The sequence below is a fragment of the Schistocerca gregaria genome, chromosome 4 (genome assembly GCF_023897955.1).
Source record: "Schistocerca gregaria isolate iqSchGreg1 chromosome 4, iqSchGreg1.2, whole genome shotgun sequence".
Taxonomy (NCBI): domain Eukaryota; kingdom Metazoa; phylum Arthropoda; class Insecta; order Orthoptera; family Acrididae; genus Schistocerca; species Schistocerca gregaria.
The window spans coordinates 41,119,501-41,142,683 of NC_064923.1; the positions used below are offsets into that span (position 1 = coordinate 41,119,501).

The following is a 23,183-nucleotide window of genomic DNA, read 5'->3' on the forward strand; positions in this document are numbered from 1 at the left end:
TGGTGTGATTTTGTTTTTGAGAGTTCAGTAATTTTTATCAGCTGCTAAACTCCTTGTTTCTGAACAACTGTCTGTTTATTTACTGTTGGTAGTGATTTCATACACTGAACAGGTTGTGTTTTGAACTATTCAGGGAATAAGTTCATCAAGTTTTGTGCAAATGAGGGGCTTCAATTATGCATGTCATGTTGAATGTTATGCAGTCAATCATGTGAATTCTGGGGAGTTCCAATTTGATGTCAGACATTTGTGGCAGAATGAAACACAGCAGTTACTAGAGTTGTCAGACGAATTTCTGGATGTTTCAACTGACTGGTTAGGAGCAACACACAGAATAAAGTATTGAATCCAACTCACCGATCAGATTTTGGTGTGATGCTTCTCACCACCTGAGATGTGAGAGTTGAGGAGAATTGTTGAAAAGTTGCTCTTGGAAGGTGAGATTAGACCATTTACTTCTCCATATATCTCAACCATGTTTTGAGTCCCCAAGGCCAGTGGCAAAGAGTATAGGCCCATTGTCAACTACAGAATTTTAAATGAGAAGATGGTCTTAGGATCAGTTCTCTTGCACAACCTTCCTAAGGGCTTCACTTGGTTTACAGGAGCATGATACTTCACTGTTTTGTACATGAAGTAGGCTTAGCATCAAATAAATCTAGCTGAAGAGTTGAAACCAGTGACAGCTTTCTGCACTGAATGGAACTTGTATGAGTTCATCAGAGTTCCTTTCAGGTTACTGAATGGTGCAGCAGTCTTATCACATATTCTGGATAACATTTTTGGGGAGCTGAAATTTCATTGTGTTTATAATTACATGGATGATGTGGTTATTTACAGCAAGACCTTTGACTGAATGCCTTCAACATCTTAAACAGGTGTTAACCTATTTCAGGGAGGCAGGTTTAACAGTCAAACCTGCTAGGCTGTTCTGAGGTATATTTTTTAGGTCACCTGGTTTCTGCCAATGGTGTCATAATTGACAAAGGCCACACTAAGACTATTAATAGTTTTTGGCTGCCTTTCAGCCACCTCAGGATCAGAAGGGAATTGCCCAGGTTGTTAGCATGATGAAGCTTTTTGGAAGTCTGTGTCGTATTTTGCCCAATTAGCCACTCCCTTGAATTGAATGTGTTGTAGAGGAGAACCACTCAAGTGATCTCATAGCCAACAGTCTGCCTTTGACCCTTTGAAGTAAGAGCTTAGCAATGCCCCCTTATTAGCGATTCCTGATATTCAATGTCAGTTTATCCTCCAGATGGATGCTTTCAATTGCAGAGTGGCTCCAGCTTTGTCACGGAATTTGATGTGGACCATAGGTCAGTCACTCTGCTGGCAACAAAGGCTAAATACTCCATGCCTGAATTAGAGGATTTCATGATGCTATTTGGTTTTGAGGGGTTTAAGTTTCATTTGAACACCATCATTTCCCACTGGAAACTGACAATCAGCTGCTATGCCAGGTATTGGCACGGAACTGGAAGACTGGTAGTATAGCCCCATGGGCAGTCTGGGTTTCAGCTTTCTGGTTTGTCGTGAAGCATGTAATGGGTCCTGACTATCAGTTGGCAGATGCATAGGGCCCAACATTTGGTGACCCTCAGGAGCCGCCTGAGACAGTGCAGTCCGATGAGGATTACCATGTCTGTCCAGCTGTACTCACAGAGATTCCCACACTGTTCATAAACTTGTAGAAGGTAAATGGCAGTGGCTCTAATGATTCAGCATCCCAGCTATATATTTACTTACTTTGGTCCCCCAAAGGCATTGGTCAGCAATAATGCTTTGACTTCCACATCTAGGGAATTCATAAAATTGTGTTTTGGTAATGCCGTATCACATATTACCACCATTCCATACTATCCCCAACTGTCTTTTGCGGAGTGTGTTAATCACAGTCTCAAATCCACACTAGGTAGCCACTCTCAGGCTAGCTGGGATGAGTCCATTAGTTGGCTTAACTTACCCTGTTAAGTTAATGCTGGCATACCCAGTATGTTGCCCAATTTCCAATCTTTGGACGACCAGTGACCTCTTACCAGAGAAAATCAATGCTAATACTGTTAGAAAGAACTGGAGCAAGGCAGTTAACAACATCAGACTCACATATAGGTGAGGGCTTGCAGACACAATGGCGGTAGTGTTTGCAAGCTAGTCTATATTAAAAAATTTTGTGCTCATAGCAGGGGCACCAATAGAGATGTTGCAAAACTATTGCCTAGTTTTGGTGGTCTCTGTAAGATTCTGAAGATGCCCACCCTATTAAGTCTCTTGGTAGAGAATGCAGCCATTGGTAAAAAACACATGGTCCTTACTACAATATTAGAGAAGGAAAGTTGCTACTCACCTTAGAGTGGAGATGCTGAGTTACAATAGCCACAACAAAAACATTCACACAATTATATCTTTTGACCATTAAGGCCTTTGTCAACAATAGAAACAAACACACACACACACACACACACACACACACACACACACACACACACACACACACACACACACACTCAAATGCAACTTGCACACACATCTGCAGTCTCAAGCAATTGAAACCACACTGCGAGCAGCAGCACCAGTGCGCAATGGGAGTGGTGTCTGGGTGGGGATAAGGAGGAGGCTCGTGTGGGTAGAGAGAGGGATAGTATGGTGATCATGGTGGACAGTGAAGTGCTGCAGTTTAGACTGAGAGCAGAAGAGAAAAGGAGGAATGGGGATAAGCACCATAAAGGAGAGAAATGAAAAGAATTTAAAAGACTGGGTGTGGCAGTGAAATGATGACTGTGTATTGCTGGAATGGGAACAGGGAGGTGGTTAGATGGGTGAGGACAGTGACTAACAAAGGTTGAGGCTAGGGGGGGGGGGGGGGTTACAGGAATGTAGGATGTATTGCAGGGAAAGTTCCCACCTGCGCAATTCAGAAAAGCTGCTGTAGGCGGGAATGATCCATGTGGCACAGGCTGTGAAACGGTCATTGAAATGAGGGATACCATATTTGGCAGTGTCTTCAGCAACAAGGTGGTCCACTTGTTTCTTGGCCACAGTTTGTTGGTGGCCATTCATGCAGACAGACAGCTTGTTGGTTGTCATGCCTACATAGAATCCAGTACAGTGGTTGCAGCTTAGCTTGTAAATCATTAATTTCACAGGTAGCCCTGCCTTTGAAGGGATAGGCGATGTTGACCAAACTAGAGTAGGTGGTGGTACAAGGATGTATGGTACAAGTCTTGCATTTAGTTGTATTACAGGGGTATGAGCCATGAGGTAAGGGATTGGGAGCAGGGGTTGTGTGAGGATGGACGAGTATATTGCATAGGTTCAGTGGACGGCGAAATACTATTACAGGAGGGGTGCGAAGGATTGTGGGCAGGACATTCCTCATTTCAGGGCCAAACAAGAAGTAATCAAAACCCTGGCAAAGAATGTAATTCACTTGCTCCAGTCCTGGATGGTGTTGAGTTACGAGGCTTCAGAGAGACCCTCAGTATATTCCGAGAGGGACTGCTCATCACTGTAAATGTGACGACCATTGGTGGCTAGGCTGTATGGAAGGGTCCGCACATAGGTGCGGATGGATATGTGTGTGTGTGTGTGTGTGTGTGTGTGTGTGTGTGTGTGTGTGTGTGTGCGAGTGTACACCTGTCCTTTTTTTCCCCTAAGGGAAGTCTTTCCGCTCCCGGGATTGGAATGACTCCTTACCCTCTCCCTTAAAACCCACATCCTTTCGTCTTTCCCTCTCCTTCCTGAAGAAGCAACCATCGGTTGCGAAAGCTAGTAATTCTGTGTGTGTGTTTGTGTGTTTTGTTCATGTGCCTGTCTGCCGGCGCTTTCCCGCTTGGTAAGTCTTGGAATCTTTGTTTTTAATATATTTTTCCCATGTGGAAGTTTCTTTCTATTTTATATATATTACTGTGGGTAGCAGGTCTGAGAGCGGATAAGCATGAAGAAGGGGGATAGCAGATGTGACTGGATGAGATGCTGTTAGTGGGTGCGAACTTGGATAGAACATAGAAAGTGTGGGGGGTGGGGAGGGGTTCGTAGGTAGAGATACAAAATCGTGTGGCACCGGAAGGGTGCGGGAGGTAACAAACAAAAATATGGGAAATGATACTGGGAGAGTGATCAGTTTGAAAGTATAGAATTCATTACATCAACGGGAGTGATGTGGGACATAAGATGCTGTACCAACAATCAGCGTGGTCTTGAGGCCATCTGTTTTGCATGCTCGAGACGGTTGATACAGTCTGGCTCATAAGTAGAGCATGCAGTGCAGTTTTTAAGGTGACAAGGGAAACACAGGAAAGAAGAGAAAGAATGACAGACATTGAGTATGGTGATGCAAAGGAAAAAAATAACAAAGGAAAACAGCACACAGTTAGGATCGAAGAAAAGCTGTCATGCAAAAATTAAACAATGGAAAATCCAAGATGTAATGTAACAATATTAAAGAAGGATAGCAGACATGCTGTTGCTATAGGCACAACAATAAGATTCACATAATTATAGTTTGTAGCCATTAAGTCCTTTGTCAACAGTAGACACACATACACAAAAGCATGAACACACTCTCATGCAAACACAACTTGCAAACATGTCTGCAGTCTCAGGCAACTAAAACCACACTATGAGCAGCAGCACCAGTGCATGATAGGAGTGGTGACTGGTTGGGGGTAAGGAGGAGGCTGGGGTGGAGAGGGGGTGGGATAGTATGGTGGGGATGGCAGTCTATTATTAGTCAGCTGAAGGTGGGCCCCTAGGGGGATGAGTGCAGGGACAGTCCTCTCCCCTAGGGTTGAGTTTTAGGAAGAGAGGTCTGAACCATGCACATCCTCAATATATCAAAGTACTTGGTATCTTTTTTTTCCACAGGCCTCGCGACCTCTGGTGTGAGGTAGCATGCGTGAGCCCTGCCAAGTGGGTCTAAGGTACATCTAGATTCGTTGAGGAGGGTCTAGTACAAGACAGTTTCTTGAAGAGCTGTGCCCTGTTGGGAAGGTGTTGCTGCAAGTCACTAACACCTTCTGGGATGGGACCTTGTCCATAGTGTAAGTCCAGGTTGCGGAGCTTCGTTGATAAAGGCATTGGCAGTACTGCTAGGTCGCTTTCCTTGCCCATGTGGTCAGTTTCCTGCACTAACACTGGCAGTATAGGGTGGTACAAACATGAGGACATGTCTCGTGAGCACCACATTCAATGCTCCAGAGTTGATTGTAACACACGATTCAAGTGTCCTATGATAAGACAGGTTTTTGATCATGGCTACATTCATGGATTTGAATTCAGCCTGTGGTTATGGAGCAACAGTGGATGTGAACCCCATGTGTGAAGTCTAAATCTTGATTATTAATGAGTGAGAGTGTAATGTCTTTTTGGGACAAGAACTGATTCCTTTTAACTGTACTAAGTCAGCCCACTGTGGCATTTACTTTAGTTTGGATCAAGTACACAGAGTTCAAAGACTCTTTCCTCTTGGGCTACTGATTGGAAAGTTAAGACATGGCACAGGACTGGTTGTTGAAGTGTTCGCAAGTGAAATTTTGAGCCTATTAATCACTGGTGACAGATTACTTGGTGTTAAATCATTATTGCCTATTATATGCACTGTTCAGTTAAGAGCGTGTCATTGCTTGATTGTAATTTATATGTGTATTGGTGTTTGCCCACTGTTCTCATGATACATAATTACTTGACCCAAACTAATTGTTAGGTTTCAATTTGCATTAGTTGTGTTCTTGGCAACTGTTAATGAACCTTTTCCTTCATTTTTGGTTCTTATGTGCTTGTATAATTCAAATGGTTCAGAGTGAATCATATCTAGTTTTATATATTGGGTTATATTTCTTAGGTGTTTGTGTGTGGAAATTCTTACAATTGCTTAAAGCATTGTTAATAATAAAATTAGGTATTTTGACATTTTTTTAAAAAAAGAAAAAAATATTTTCTGGTACAAACATTAATTCATCTTCTAGCACTTAAATGCTTCCAGCCCTTTGGTAGCTGCCCCATTTCACTATTCTAACCATCATTTCACCTTATGGCAGCGTACATACTTATGTGATTATGGTATTATTTATACTTTTTCTTTTGCTCACTGACAGGAAATCAGAATCTGAAATTTTAACACAACTCCTGGATTTCAATACTGTCTTTTGTGCAAATTATAATTGTCATTTCATGTAATTTTTTTTAGTTTCCTTGTTGTCTGTCAGCATTGTTTTCAATACAGTTACACCAGTTTGTTAGTGAGTGTAACCTTGACAAAAGTTCAAGAGAGAAAGTATCTTCAAGGGTTTTTGAAAGTAATTTTATCCCAAGTTTTTATCTAGTTATTTACGTGAATAACTTTTTTGTGTGTTTAATTTTAGATCTTGCCAATGGCCTTGCCGCAGGGGTAACACCGGTTCCTGTCAGATCAGTGAAGTTAAGTGCTGTCCGACTGGGCTAGCATTTGGATGGGTGACCATGTAAGCACCTGTAAATCACGCTGAATACTGTCAAAAGACTGAAAGCTGTTCTACGTGGGTGCATTTGGTGAACTGATGAGACTGTGAACCAGAAATATCAGAAGTATCTCAAGTTCTATCCTCTGCTCAGCAGAAAGTACAAGGTCTGCCACCTACCATTCACATGACTGTGAGTAAAGGGATCCTGTAAAGGAGAGGTACCCAGCAGGGAGAACTCAGGGTATTACAATGAACCCAGTAACAGATAAGTCTGAGATGTTGTCTTCTAGTGACACTAAAACTGGAACAGTAAAACAAATTCCACCAATAGGGAAGCCACCTGTGACCTGTGCCAGGAAGAGATAAGTGCAATCATTGGCATTTCAAATGTACATTTGTTCATTCATTCATAGACACTTCATGTTCTGTCAATCTTATCATGAAGGGAAGACATCATGGATGTGGGACAAATCAAGTTATTTGTTAACAGGCAAAGTAGTCATTGTTGTCTACTTCTGTAAAGTACACTGAAGACAAATTATGGATAGCGCTAACTGATAATTATAGTAATTACTTCTAGATTCTTTACATATTTAAATTAGAATACTGTAGTGATTCAAGAATTTCTGTGTAAATTCTAGAACCACTCAGCCTTCTACCATCTCGAACACACAATATTCTAGATATGAGTGCAGGATGGTGAAATCCTACTGGTCGAATGGCACAGACAAGTACTTGTCGGGCACTCCACAGGTGTTTTAGAGGAAGAACCATAGAGTTTTTATACCACTCTGTGCTTATGGTGTCACTGACTATTGTTATGTGCAACAAGAACAGTTGAGAATAGGTACTATTGTGGACTCTTGGCTCAGCCTTGTTAGAGGCAAGACGTATTTCAGACTCTTTTTTTCTGTAAGTCATGGTATCCAAGCAGACTTTCTTTTGAATGTAAAAGAAACTGTTTCTAACGCATGACTGTACGAGACACGTGTTGGAAGTCACATAATTTGTTGAAAGTGAGAATTTGTTTATGTGCTTGAAAGTCAAATACATCACTGATTGATGAAAAGTAAAGTTTAAATGGTTACTTATTTCATGAGTAGAAAGAGGCTTGGAAGTTCCTGTACCTAGCATTATTCAATGGAGAAGTCAAAAGAGTTCCCAGCAGCCAGCTATCTTGTAAAGAAGAGTGGTTGTAAACCCCAAAACCCCAAGTAAGTCATCTCATAAAGAAGTGTGAAGTTTGTATGTCTAGTTTCACACTTTAAGTCCTCAAAACATTAAAACGTGACAACCATGGCAGGACTGAAAAAACAGGAATTTTCAGTCAAAAATGAGGAAAGAAACTGCTGTGTGTTGCCATAGCAACCAAACATAATAAGACAAGGAAATTACTCCGAGACATTGGAATATGTTTAATTATCCAATGGAGCAAAATTTGGAGGGAAAGACTGTGAAGAAATGAAAAACTCACAATGATAAAAATAGTAAAGAATATTTCGACATATTTGTCTAAGAAGAAGTGCACATATAACACTTTAAGGAAGAAGATCCAGTGTGAGGAGTATACAGCTCTCACATACATCGCGAGGACTCAGATGCGGAAACCATCCTACATCCGACGCTGCTGGCACCAGCTGCTGTTCGCTGGTGCTGACCTGCCTCCACATCTGCTCACCTGCACTACAAGAATTCTACGTCAGGTGAGCGTGAAACAAAACTTCATTACTTTAGTACGAAGTGATTCAAAATACTGTTGAGTGAACTTTTATTTGTGTAATTATCATATTTTAAGTTAGTTTTAAATGATTATGGGAGCTGAAGCATTTAAAAGTATGGAAAATTTACAAAAAGTTGGAGAAATGTAAGACCCAGCTATGGCTATGAGAGATAGCAAAGAAACACCTGACTCTGCTGAGTTGATAAATTTAATCAAAGCTCAAAGTGCTAGACTTAGTATATTCTCAGTTAAATACTCAAACAACAAATTTGGATTTGTTAAGTGCCAAGGTTGACTTTCAGCACAAAGAATTTAGTAATCTGTGCGAAGGCATGGGTGGTTTGAAGACTGAGTTTGACACTGTAAGTACTAAGTAGAGGATTTAAAAGTAGATCTAAACAATGAGTTGACAAACTCCTTGACTACTCGTATAAATCATATGTTTACTGACCTTAGTCAGAAACAGAATGATACCTATCAGGATTTGTCAAAAATGTTAGAACTTAACATTGAGAACAAATGTAATAATGAAGAATCCCAACTTATTGAAAAGTTAGGCTCTTTTGAAAATGTGTACAATATTAAGTATAATGATGTAAGACATGGGTTGTATACTTTGCAAGAGAGTGTAGGTAAGTAGAATGAGTTAATGCCAATCATTCAATCGCAAATTACAGGTGTCAGTACATGAGTTGACAATGTAGAAAGGAATTTCTAAGATAAAATAGCTAACACTGATATAAATGGAATTAGTTTGGAGGAACAATTTGGGGAAATTATAGATCGAAAAATTACCGAGAGAATAACATCCAGGAACTTATCATCTATTCCTTCTTCCAAATTTAACGGTGCCAGGAAGGGTATAGAAGACCTGTGGAGAGAATTTAAGCTTATTCAAGATAAAGTAGAAAAAAGGGAAACTTCACCTAATGTGGTATTAACTAATGAAGCTGTGACCTATTTACAAAGGGGAGCTAATTTAGGGTTATATAGACAGTTTCCTAAATTTTCTTAAAAAGGTTTAAACAAGAATTACCAAAAAACTGAGAAGATTCTAAGAAGATCGAATTTGCTGTGGGGTACCTTCTAGGGGAAGCTTCAGAATTGGGTACAGTAAATATTGCGAATTTTTCCTCTTGGGAGGACTTTCAAAAGAAATTTAAAGAAAATTAATGGTCTGCCAGTGCCCAAGAAAAGTTAATATCAGATCCATGGGACCCAGGTGGAGTCATCTATCCCCCAGGGATGTTAACATTCTGAGTTAATGGGTGGAGTGATGATCATCAGATCCTGAGTTGTTTTCGGTGTTTCTTCCAAAATAGTTTCTTGCACCGTATTCCTTGAAAATCTAAAACTAGCCTACAATCTTATTGCTTAAAACTGGATATGACCAAAAAATAGAGAACAACTTAAGAGAATCACAGAAATAAAGTGATATCTAAACAAAATAAACTGATAGAGTATTATATTTGTGGAAAATATAATAAAATGTGACTAGCCGAACAATTACTATACTGTAGTGTATAGATTTCCTATTTTGTATAGAGTATTTTATATCTTTTATGAGATGTGATATAGATAGGAAACTTTGTATACATTTTCAAAGGGGTGGGTATTGTAGCTAAAAGCATGATTTACAAGAACAAATGAATCATGACTAGCACAAAACACACATCACACCTTTAAATTACGTTCAAAAACAAGTGTGCCTGATTATTCTTCATTTGCTGTTTCCATAGGGTTGCTAGGATTTCCTTCAGGGACCTCAAAGGGTGGAGGTTGGACAAGTTGGTCCTATAGGAGATGATTTAACACCGGCATCTCACTCAAGTACCTGAGAGGTAGGGATCCTGGGGAAGGGGTGTGGGAAGGGTTTCCTGGCTTTGGGGCTATCTTCTTTCTCTTCTTTGATCCTAGCAACCACTTCTATGCAAACATTAAATTATATAAGACAAAGCCTGTCACGATGTGAGAACTGCCAGGTGTTGTAGGGGAAAAGGTGTGTATGTAGGGAATTACGCGCACATATATGGGGCGTTATGACAGTTCTACATCGAGTATATATAAGGAGAGACGTCAACACATAATGAACAACTATAAAATAGTAATCAGTAATGGATAAATAAGAAAAAGGTATGGGCAGTGTCAGTGCACTAAAAACTCTGATGAATTGAAGGATAGTGGGACGTAACTAGAATATATAGACATAATACCTATTGAAAGTATAAAAGTTGATAAGTAGAGGAGGACTCTAAGGAGTGAATGATATATTAAAGAATGAATGCAAAGTTTAAGATAGATTTATATCTTTACCAGAAGATACTTAATAAGGGTATACACAGAAATGTATACTAGGGTAATGAACCATGCGGCGTACTGAGAAAGGATAAGGGGGGCGTACCTGGCATTCACTAAGTATAAAGGGCAGAAGTATCTACATGGAGATAGGGAAACCTGTGGCCTAAAAAATAAAGATATTTTGTAAGGGGCATACCTACCAGAACGGAAAGAGTAAGTGCTCTCACAAGGCCAACCCACAAGCAAGGAATACGAGCTGATCCTAGGAGAAGGGGACCATATTGTGACAAAAGTCACTTACTTTATAGGAATTATTCTGGAAAGTGTAAATTCTATGAATAACTAGCATTATTATGTTTCATGGAAGTAAATGAGTGTCAAAAGAACACTTTCATTTCACCCAGAGTTCCTCCAAGCTACAACAAACGAGAATAGTACATACTATTGCAACAGCAGCAAGTCGTATAACCCTAGCTTACTTATTTGTTAGATAGTTTAATTAATTTCTTTGCTTGTTTTTGGGTACTTGCATTGTTTAATTCATATATTTCGGGCGTATTATAGTATTTGACAGTTGTAGCATCGCGCTTTAGTGTTTACTTGGTAGATTCTAATTTAAATTGCGTGTGAGTTTCGTATAGGAGGTGCAATTTCGAGTTTTAGTTACTGTAATCGTAAATTCAGCAGATTGTAGCGCAGTCGTTACGCATTTGTACAGGTTAGTTGATACAATCTTTGCGTGTTTTGCTTGCGTTATCTAGGCACAGACTCGTGTTTGAGTAACTGTTGTTCAACGTCGATTAGAATGGACAGGGACTGCGATTGCTGTGTTCGGATGAGGGCTGACTTGGCATCCCTTCGCTCACAGCTGCAAAAGGCGCTGACTTCGGTCATGCAGCTTGAGGCTGTTGACAATGGGCACCACTGTGGGGAGCCGGACTTGGGTGTCACGGGGATGTCAACCTCGTCCCGTCTGTCCCCAGATCGGTCTGCTGCTGTGGTTGCCCCGGTGGCTGCCCGCAGTGGGGCTGAGCCCTCGCCTGTGGTTGATTGGGAGGTCGTTCCAAGGCATGGCAGGCAGCAAAAGGCGTCCCCGGAGGCTGATCAGAAAGCCTCCCTGATGCGTCTGACAAACCGGTTTCAGGCACTGTCTCTGGCTGAGCCAGATGCAGCTGCCTGCCCTGTTTCAGAGGATCATTCTCAGCCTTCAAGGTCCGGGCAATCGCAGAGGGTGGGCTTACTGGTAGTTGGGAGCTCCAATGTTAGGCACGTAATGGGGCCCCTTAGGGATACGGCGGCTAAGGAGGGGAAGAAATCCAGTGTGCACTCCGTGTGCATTCCAGGAGGAGTCATTCCTGATGTGGAAAGGGTCCTTCCGGATGCCATGAAGAGCACAGGGTGGAGCCAGCTGCAGGTGGTGGCACATGTCGGCACTAATGACGTGTGTCGCTTTGGATCTGAGGAAATTCTCTCTGGATTCCAGCGGCTATCTGATTTGGTGAAGGCTGCCGGTCTTGCTTACGAGATGAAGGCAGAGCTCACCATCTGCAGCATCGTTGACAGAACCGACTGCGGACCTTTGGTGCAGAGCCGGGTGGAGGGTCTGAATCAGAGGCTCAGACGGTTTTGCGACCGTATTGGCTGCAGATTCCTTGACTTGCGCCATAGGGTGGTGGGGTTTCGGGTTCCGCTGAATAGGTCAGGAGTTCACTACACTCAGCTGGCGGCTACACGGGTAGCGGAGGCTGTGTGCCGTGGACTGGGTGGTTTTTTAGCTTAGAAGGCCTCGGGAAAGTGCGGGATGGGCTGCAATGTCAAAGGGGGCTTGGCAATTACAGGACGTGCTTGGATCAAGGAACAGTCGGAATTATAGTTGTAAATTGTTGTAGTTGTGCTGGAAAAGTCCCTGAGCTTCAAGCGCTAATAGAAAGCACAGAAGCTGATATCGTTATAGGTACAGAAAGCTGGCTAAAGCCTGAAATAAGTTCTGCAGAAATTTTTACGAAGTCTCAGACGGTGTTCAGGAAAGATAGATTAGGCAGAATTGGTGGTGGAGTGTTTGTGTCTGTCAGTAGTGGTTTATCTTGTAGTGAAGTCGAAGTAGATACACCGTGCGAATTGGTATGGGTGGAGGTTATACTTAACAGCCGAATTAAGTTAATAATTGGCTCCTTCTACCGACCCCCAGACTCCGATGATACAGTTGCAGAACAGTTCAGAGAAAGTTTGAGTCTCGTAACAAATAAATACCCCACTCATATGGTTATAGTTGGTGGGGACTTCAACCTACCCTCGGTATGTTGGCAAAAATACTTGTTCAAAACCGGTGGTAGGCAGAAAACGTCTTCCGAGATTGTCCTAAATGCTTTCTCCGAAAATTATTTCGAGCAGTTAGTCCACGAACCCACGCGAATTGTAAATGGTTGCGAAAACACACTTGACCTCTTAGCCACAAACAATCCAGAGCTGATAGAGAGCATCATGACTGATACAGGGATTAGTGATCACAAGGTCGTTGTAGCTAGGCTCTATACCATTTCTTCCAAATCCATTAGAAACAAACGCAAAATAATTTTATTTAAAAAAGCGGATAAAGTGTCACTAGAAGCCTTTCTAAAAGACAATTTCCATTCCTTCCGAACTGACTATGCGAATGTAGACGAGATGTGGCTCAAATTCAAAGATATAGTAGCAACAGCAATTGAGATATTCATACCTCATAAATTGGTAAGAGATGGTATGGATCCCACGTGGTACACAAAAAAGGTCCGAACGCTGTTGCAGACGCAACGGAAAAAGCATGCGAAGTTCAGAAGAACGCGAAATCCCGAAGATGGGCTAAAATTTACAGACGCGCGAAATTTGGCACATACTTCGATGCGAGATGCCTTTAATAGGTTCCACAACGAAACATTGTCTCGAAATTTGGTAGAAAAACCGAAGAAATTCTGGTCGTATGTAAAGTACACAAGCGGCAAGACGCAGTCAATACCTTCGCTGCGCAGTGCCGATGGTACTGTTATCGACGACTGTGCCGCTAAAGCGGAGTTATTGAACGCAGTTTTCCGAAATTACTTCACCAGGGAAGACGAATGGAATATTCCAGAATTTGAAACACGAACATCTGCTAGCATGAGTTTCTTACAAGTAGATACCTTAGGGGTTGCGAAGCAACTCAAATCACTTGATACGGGCAAGTCTTCAGGTCCAGATTGTATACCGATTAGGTTCCTTTCAGATTACGCTGATACTATAGCTCCCTACTTAGCACTCATATACAACCGATTGCTCACCGATAGATCTGTACCTACAGATTGGAAAATTGCGCAGGTCGCACCAGTGTTCAAGAAGGGTAGTAGGAGTAATCCATTTAACTACAGACCTATATCATTGACGTCGGTTTGCAGTAGGGTTTTGGAGCATATACTGTATTCAAACATTATGAATCACCTCGAAGGGAACGATCTATTGACACGTAATCAGCATGGCTTCAGAAAACATCGCTCTTGTGCAAGGCAGCTAGCTCTTTATTCGTACGAAGTAATGGCCGCTATCGACAGGGGATCTCAAGTTGATTCCGTATTTCTAGATTTCCGGAAAGCTTTTGACACCGTTCCTCACAAGCGACTTCTAATCAAGCTGCGGAGCTATGGGGTATCGTCTCAGTGATTTCCTGTCAGGAAGGTCGCAGTTCGTAGTAATAGACGGCAAATCATCGAGTAAAACTGAAGTGATATCAGGTGTTCCCCAGGGAAGCGTCCTGGGAGCTCTGCTCTTCCTGATCTATATAAATGACCTGGGTGACAATCTGAGCAGTTCTCTTAGATTGTTCGCAGATGATGCTGTAATTTACCGTCTAGTAAGGTCATCCGAAGACCAGTATCAGTTGCAAAGCGATTTAGAAAAGATTGCTGTATGGTGTGTCAGGTGGCAGTTGACGCTAAATAACGAAAAGTGTGAGATGATCCACATGAGTTCCAAAAGAAATCCGTTGGAATTCGATTACTCGATAAATAGTACAATTCTCAAGGCTGTCAATTCTACTAAGTACCTGGGTGTTAAAATTACGAACAACTTCAGTTGGAAGTACCACATAGATAATATTGTCGGGAAGGCGAGCCAAAGGTTGCGTTTCATTGGCAGGACACTTAGAAGATGCAACAAGTCCACTAAAGAGACACCTTACACTACACTCATTCGTCCTCTGTTAGAATATTGCTGCGCGGTGTGGGATCCTTACCAGGTGGGATTGACGGAGGACATCGAAAGGGTGCAAAAAAGGGCAGCTCATTTTGTATTATCACGTTATAGGGGAGAGAGTGTGGCAGATATGATACACGAGTTGGGATGGAAGTCATTACAGCATAGACGTTTTTCATTGCGGCGAGACCTTTTTACGAAATTTCAATCACCAACTTTCTCTTCCGAATGCGAAAATATTTTGTTGTGCCCAACCTACATAGGTAGGAATGATCATCAAAATAAAATAAGAGAAATCAGAGCTCGAGCAGAAAGGTTTAGGTGTTCATTTTTCCCGCTCGCTGTTCGGGAGTGGAATAGTAGAGAGATAGTATGATTGTGGTTCGATGAACCCTCTGCCAAGCACTTAAATGTGAATTGCAGAGTAGTCATGTAGATGTAGATGTACTAGGAGAAAGGTAGTATAAAAAGATAAAAATAGAAAATAGATTACTCATGTGTCATAAACACCTAAAGTTTCTAATTGAATAAGAAAATAAAGAAAAGAGAAAAAGTACTCACAATTCCTGAATATTAGTAAATCTGACTGAAACCACGAGTATGTATATATACACACACATTAAAAACAAAGATTCCAAGACTTACCAAGCGGGAAAGTGCCGGTAGACGGGCACAATAAAAAAACACACAAACACACACACAACATTTCGAGCTTTCGCAACCGGCGGTTGCTAAGTCAGGAAAGAGGGAAGGAGAAGGAAAGATGAAAGGATGTGGGTTTTAAGGGAGAGGGTAAGGAGTCATTCCAATCCCGGGAGCGGAAAGACTTATCTTAGGGGGAAAAAAGGATACATATACAGACACAAGCAGACATATTTAAAGGCAAAGAGTTTGGGCAGAGATGTCAGTCGAGGCGGAAGTGCAGAGGCAAAGATGATGTTGAATGACAGGTGAGGTATGAGTAGCGGCAACTTGAAATTAGTGGAGATTGAGGCCTGGGACTCTTTTTCTGAAAGTCATGGTGTCTAAGCAGACTTTATTTTGAATGTAAAACAAATTGTTTCTTATGTACGATTGTATGAGAGACTTGCTGGAAGTTACATAATTTGTTGAAAGTGAGAATTTGTTTATGTGCTTGAAAGTCAAATACATTGTTGATTGACAAAAAGTAAAGTTTATCTAGCTACATAATTCATGAGTGGAAAGGGCTTGGAAGTTTCTGTAACTAGCATTATTCAACGGAGAAAAAGTCAAGAGAGTTTCCAGCAGCCAGCTATTCTGTATAGAAGAGTGGTTGCAAACCCCAAGTAAGTCATCTCGTAAAAAAGTGTGAAGTTTGCATGTCTACTTTCACATTTTAAGTCATCAAAATGTTAGAATAGTTTGAAAAAAGCCACTGCTCCACTTCCTACACTACTCAGCTGATGTTTTCACGAAGATACTTCAAACAAAGCATTTATGTAAGGTACATAGACCATTAACGGTTGTCTGTATACTAGCAAAGCCAGGATCTACGTAATACAAATATTGGGAGTTACACAGAACTTATACTCTAGAGGTCAATTAGTCTGATAAAAGTGTAGAAGGCATGACTAAAGAATTATTATTTTATATATCTTTGGAGTAAAGGAGACCACAAACCAAAAAGCAAAGACATTGAGTCATCAACACGCACACACAATAAAGAAATAAAGTAACTCCTTTCCCAAGCTACACGACAGATACAGGCAGCAAACACACACACGCACGCACGCGCGCACACACACACACACACACACACACACACACACACACACAAACACACACACACACACACTGACACTACATGGTTCCGGCTGGATGCACAGTGCCAGTGTTGCAGTTTGGCAGATGGACTATGTAGGGATGGAAGTTGTGTTAGGTGACGTGGGCAGAGGAAGAGAGAGGCAAGAGGCAGGCTCCATTATGTACACCTTATGATATGAAGTGCACAACCAATAATACGTCCACTTTGACTGCTGTCACCCATTCTATGTCAAAATGTCTCTCGCTCAGAGCCTCACCACCTGTGGATGGCCTATCTGCATGGAAAAGCAGGCATTAACTGTGCAATTGCCGGTTCCAAGCCTGAGATGGGAAAGGAGGAGGAAGAGGAGTAACAACTTTATAAAAAAACCTGGGTCCATCTGGCATCCATGGTAGCAAAAAAATGGCTCTGAGCACTATGGGACTCAATTGCTGTGGTCATTAGTCCCCTAGAACTTAGAACTACTTAAACCTAAATAACCTAAGGACATCACACACATCCATCCCTGAGGCAGGATTCGAACCTGCGACCGTAGCAGTCGCACGGTTCCAGACTGCATGCCTAGAACCGCGAGACCACCGTGGCCGGCTCCATGGTAGCACCCAATTAGGGCCCCTACATAGGGTTACAGGTGAAGCCCAGTCAACAGTCTGTAAGGTGAAGAGGAACTTCACTTCCCAACGGCAGAGAGACTGGAAGAACCATTGAAACATATCAGGTAGTGGCTGTACTCCATGTTAGGGGCACCTACCAAAGACATCCCCATGTCAGGGGGGGGGGGGGGGCTGAACTCATCTTATGGGGCTAGCAACCTCAGTCATATAACTGGACAGACACACGCCGTCCGAACAAAAACTATTTTTAGCTCATGGAATGGATCGCACTATTGAATCGAGATTACCCCAGGGGGATAATTCCCATTGACCGAGGTTGATGCAAGCAGACATTCAAATTCTGAGGGACCTGCCAAAAAGTGCATAAGGGAAGAGTTGGAGCTCCCAAGAACCTCAAAGAAAATAAAAACTAAAAAGACTTTCAGAATTGGAACCATAAATGTGCAGACAAAGATTAAGACTGGTAAACTTAAACAGGTATTAGGTGAGATGAAAGAGAGAAGCAGTGGAATGCTAGCAATGCAAGAAACAAGACACAATGACGAAGATACAGTGGAGTCAGAAGGCTTCATAATACTGAAAAGGAAATCAAGAGTTAGAGTGGGAAAGGAAAGACATGCACCTACGTTCTTCGGTACAGGGTTCACAGTAGACAAGAGATACAAGGATGGTATAACTGAAATGAAGAGCTGGTTAGAAAGGATATTAACACTGACATTTCAAGCAGGGAACAAAAGGTATACAATAGTGAATGGACATGCACCTACAAATGACAAGAACAGGAAAGACAAGAAAGTTGCAGTTTCTGGAAGGAGCTAGATGATACACTGAAAAATATACCATAAAGACATGTAAAGATACTCATAGGAGACCATAATGTACTGACTGGAAGAGATAAACAATGTAAAGGAGAAGTTGATGAGTACGCTGCACACCATGCAGACAAACAAAAATGGAGATAGACTAACTGAACAAAATGAGACTGATGACAACACACTTCAGGGCCAAACCGAGTAAGAAAAAGACATGGGCAAACCCATGCACCTGCCTTGCGGAATTTCAAATTGACCACATAGCAATCAGCTGGACAAACACTACAGAGATCATGAACACAAAGGTCAGGAAGAACACAAGAATATAATCGGATCATTATCTTACAGAGGTTAAGTGCCTTTGGATTCCAGACAGGGACAGACTGCCACAGATGAATAAAAGAACCAGAAACATAAAGACAGACAGAAATAAATCAAGACACAGTCGATCCAGATATGAGGAAGGAATTGAATCATTCAATGAATAGGATTACACGAAGGGAAATATGGCAAAAAAGGCTGAACTGTGGGGAAAGCATGAAAAGAAACGGGAGCACTGGTGGCGGAACAAGGAATGTGAGGAAGCAGTAGAGACTCGCAGGAAAGCCTGGAGAGACTGGACCAGCAAGAAGGGCCCAGAAAAATGGGAAGTTTTCTTAGGAGCAAGGAAGGAAGTGGACCAAACAATAAGATGAGCAAGAAAACAGAAGATGAAGTGGGAACTGGTTGAGATTGAGACCAACTGCAGGAAAAAACAACAGCAGGCACTTTTTCAGGAAATTCAAAAAGAGTCTGATCGGATACAAGGGTAGATAAGTTTATAAGAGATAAGAAAGGGGAGCTAGCTGTTGGTGCAAAGGAAAACTGTAGGATTTCTGCAGAGTACTTTCATGACCTGCTGAACTGTGAACCACTTGAAGATGAGCTGGAACCAGGGACAGACACACTAAAAAGAAAAGACATTGAGTCATCAACAGGCACACACCATAAAGAAAGAAAGTAACTCCTTTCCCAAGCTACATGACAGATACAGGCAGGAAACAGGCAGGAAACACGCACACACACACACACACACACACACACACACACACACACACATACACACACACTGCCCCTACATGGTGCCAGCTGGATGCACAATGCCCTCCAACCACGGATGAAGTTGCACGTGCTATAAGTGATGTAAAGAATAATAAGGCAACTGGAGAAGATGGTATAGCAGCTGAGATGATAAAGTGGGGAGCAACAAAGCAATAGACAACTTGACCAACAAAATCCACCACATCTGGAGAACAAAGAAGTTGAAAGAAGGCTGGAAGAACGGAATTGTGGTACCTATACATAAGAAGGGGGACAAGAGAGATGCAAGCAACTACAGAGGAATATCGCTATTAGAGGTCAGATACAAGGTGTTGCCAAAAATATTGCTCAAGAGTGTAGAAGAACAGGTAGAAAGTACTACTGGTGACTACTAAGAGGGATTCTGGGAGGGAATAGTATGTATACAACAGATATTTATCCGGAAGCAACTGATAGAACATGTTGTTGTTGTTATGGTCTTCAGTCCTGAGACTGGTTTGATGCAGCTCTCCATGCTACTCTATCCTGTGCAAGCCTCTTCATCTCCCAGTACCCACTGCAACCTAAATCCTTCTGAATCTGCATAGTGTAGTCATCTCTTGGTCTCCCTCTACGATTTTTACCCTCCACGCTGCCCGCCAATACGAAATTGGCGATCCCTTGATGCCTCAGAACATGTCCTACCAACCGATCCCTTCTTCTGGTCAAGTTGTGCCACAAACTTCTCTTCTTCCCAATCCTATTGAATACTTCCTCATTAGTTATGTGATCTACCCAACTAATCTTCAGCATTCTTCTGTAGCACCACATTTCGAAAGCTTCTATTCTCTTCTTCTCCAAACTATTTATCGTCCATGTTTCACTTCCATACATGGCTACACTGCATACAAATACTTTCAGAAATGACTTCCTGACACTTAAATCTATACTCAATGTTAACAAATTTCTCTTCTTCAGTAACGCTTTCCTTGCCATTTCCAGTCTACATTTTATATCCTCTCTACTTCGACCATCATCAGTTATTTTGCTCCGCAAATAGCAATACTCCTTTACTACTTTAAGTGTCTCATTTCCTAATCTAATACCCTCAACATCAACAGACTTAATTCAACTACATTCCATTATCCTCGTTTTGCTTTTGTTGATGTTCATATTATATCCTCCTCTCAAGACACTATCCACTCTGTTCAATTGCTCTTCCAAGTCCTTTGCTGTCTCTGACAGAATTACAATGTCATCGGCGAACCTCAAAGTTTTTATTTTTTCTCCATGGACTCTAATACCTACTCCGAACTTTTCTTTTGTTTCCTTCACTGCTTGCTCAATATACAGATTGAATAACATCGGGGAGAGGCTACAACCCTGTCTCACTCCCTTCCCAACCACTGCTTCCCTTTCATACCCCTCGACTCTTATAACTGCCATCTGGTTTCTGTACAAATTGTAAATAACCTTTCGCTCCCTGTATTTTACCCATGCCACCATCAGAATTTGAAAGAGAGTATTCCAGTCAACATTGTCAAAAGCTTTCTCTAAGTCTACAAATGCTAGAAACGTAGGTTTTCCCTTCCTTAATCTAGCTTCTAAGATAAGTCATAGAGTCAGTATTGCCTCACGTGTTCCAAAACTTCTACGGGATCCAAACTGATCTTCCCCGAGGTCAGATTCTACTAGTTTTTCCATTCGTCTGTAAAGAATTAGCGTTAGTATTTTGCAGCTGTAACTTATTAAACTGATAGTTCGGTAATTTTCACATCTGTCAACACCTGCTTTCTTTGGGATTGGAATTATTATATTCTTCTTGAAGTCTGAGGGTATTTCACCTGTCTTAAACATCTTGCTCACCAGATGGTAGAGTTTTGTCAGGACTGGCTCTCCCAAGGCCGTCAGTAGTTCCAATGGAATGTTGTCTATTCCAGGGGCCTTGTTTCGACTCATGACTTTCAGTGCTCTGTCAAACTCTTCACGCAGTATCGTATCTCCCATTTCATCTTCATCTACATCCTCTTCCATTTCCATAATATTGTCCTCAAGTACATCTCCCTTGTATAGACCCTCTTTATACTCCTTCCAGCTTTCTGCTTTCCCTTCTTTGCTTAGAACTGGGTTTCCATTTGAGCTCTTGATGTTCATACAAGTGGTTCTCTTATCTCCAAAGGTCTCTTTAATTTTCCTGTAGGCAGTATCTATTTTACCCCTAGTGAGAAATGCCTCTATATCCTTACATTTGTCCTCTAGCCATCCCTGCTTAGCCATTTTGCACTTCCTGTCAATCTCATTTTTGAGACGTCTGTATTCCTTTTTGCCTGCTTCATTTACTGCATTTTTATATTTTCTCCTTTCATCAATTAAATTCAATATTCCTTCTGTCACCCAAGGATTTCTACTAGCCCTCGTCTTTTTACCTACTTCATCCTCTGCTGCCTTCACTACTTCATCCCTCAACGCTACCCATTCTTCTTCTACTGTATTTCTTTCCCCCATTCCTGTCACTTGCTCCCTTATGCTCTCCCTGAAACTCTGTACAACTTCTGGTTCTTTCAGTTTATCCAGGTCCCATCTCTTTAAATTTCCACCTTATTGCAGTTTCTTCAGTTTTAATCTACAGGTCATAACCAATAGATTGTGGTCAGAGTCCACATCTGCCCCTGAAAATGTCTTACAATTTAAAACCGGATTCCTAAATCTCTGTCTTACCATTATATTATCTGTCTGAAACCTGTCAGTATCTCCAGGCTTCTTCCATGTATACAGCCTTCTGTTATGATTCTTGAACCAAGTGTTAGCTATGATTAAGTTGTGCTCTGTGCAAAATTCTACCAGGCGGCTTCCTCTTTCATTTCTTTGTCCCATTTCATATTCACCTACTATGTTTCCTTCTCTCCCTTTTCATATTACCGAATTCCAGTCACCCATGACTATTAAATTTTCGTCTCCCTTCACTATCTGAATAATTTCTTTGATTTGATCATACATTTCATCAATTTCTTCGTCATCTGCAGAGTTATTTGGCATATAAACTTGTACTACAGTATTAGGTGTGGGCTTCGTATCTATCTTGGCCACAATAATGCATTCACTATGCTGTTTGTAGTAGCTTACCCACATTCCTATTTTCCTATTCATTATTAAACCTACTCCTGCATTACGCCTATTTGATTTTGTGTTTATAACCCTATAGTCACCTGACCAGAAGTCTTGTTCCTCCTGCCACCGAACTTCACTAATTCCCACTATATCTAACTTTAATCTATCCATTTCCCTTTTTAAATTTTCTAACCTACCTGCCCGATTAAGGGATCTCACATTCCACGCTCCGATCCATAGAACGCCAGTTTTCTTTCTCCTGATAACGACATCCTCTTGAGTAGTCCCCACCCGGAGATCCGAATGGGGGACTATTTTACCTCCGGAATATTTTACCCAAGAGGACGCCATCATCATTTAATCATACAGTAAAGCTGCATGTCCTTGGGAATAATTACGGCCATAGTTTCCCCTTGCTTTCAACCGTTCGCAGTACCAGCACAGCAAGGCCATTTTGGTTATTGTTACAAGGCCAGATCAGTCAATCATCCAGACTGTTGCCCCTGCAACTACTGAAACGGCTGCTGCCCCTCTTCAGGAACCACACGTTTGTCTGGCCTCTCAACAGATACCCCTCCATTGTGGTTGAACCTACGGTATGGCTATCTGTATCGCTGAGGCAAGCAAGCCTCCCCACCAACGACAAGGTCCATGGTTCATCGGGGGAGGGATGATAGAACATAGGGCCTTAAAGAACAAAAAGACAGTAATAACCTGTGTGGACTTCACAAAGGCATATGACTCCATCGATAGACAGACTCTTGTTTGGATCCTGAAGAACAGAGGAACACATAATTCTGACAGACACAAAGGAAAGGGCGAGATTCAGAGGAGCACTATCAGAAGAATTTGAGATCAAGACTGCTGTTAAACAGGGAGATGGATTGTCACCATTGTTGTTCAATATACCACTGGACGAAGCGATCCAGAGTGGAGAGCAATAAACGAGGAAATGGGATTACCAAAGACCCGTGTGGAGGACAAAAAGGAAACCAGGACTCAAGTGGACTGCCTAGCCTTTGCAGATGACATACCAATCTGTCTGCGTGTGCAGGTCTGAAGTTTGTCTTGAGAACACTGTAGACACGGCAGTCGAATGGCACCGACAAATACTTGTCGGTCAGTTCGCGGAAGTCGTAATGAAAG

At 41.8% G+C, this 23,183-nt stretch overlaps 1 protein-coding gene across 2 annotated transcripts in view; it reads right to left on the minus strand.

Moving 5' to 3' along the window:
- The window catches only part of LOC126267338 (radial spoke head protein 6 homolog A), a 355,206-nt gene that overhangs the window by 90,068 nt on the left and 241,955 nt on the right, over positions 1-23,183 (minus strand). The window lies entirely within an intron of this gene.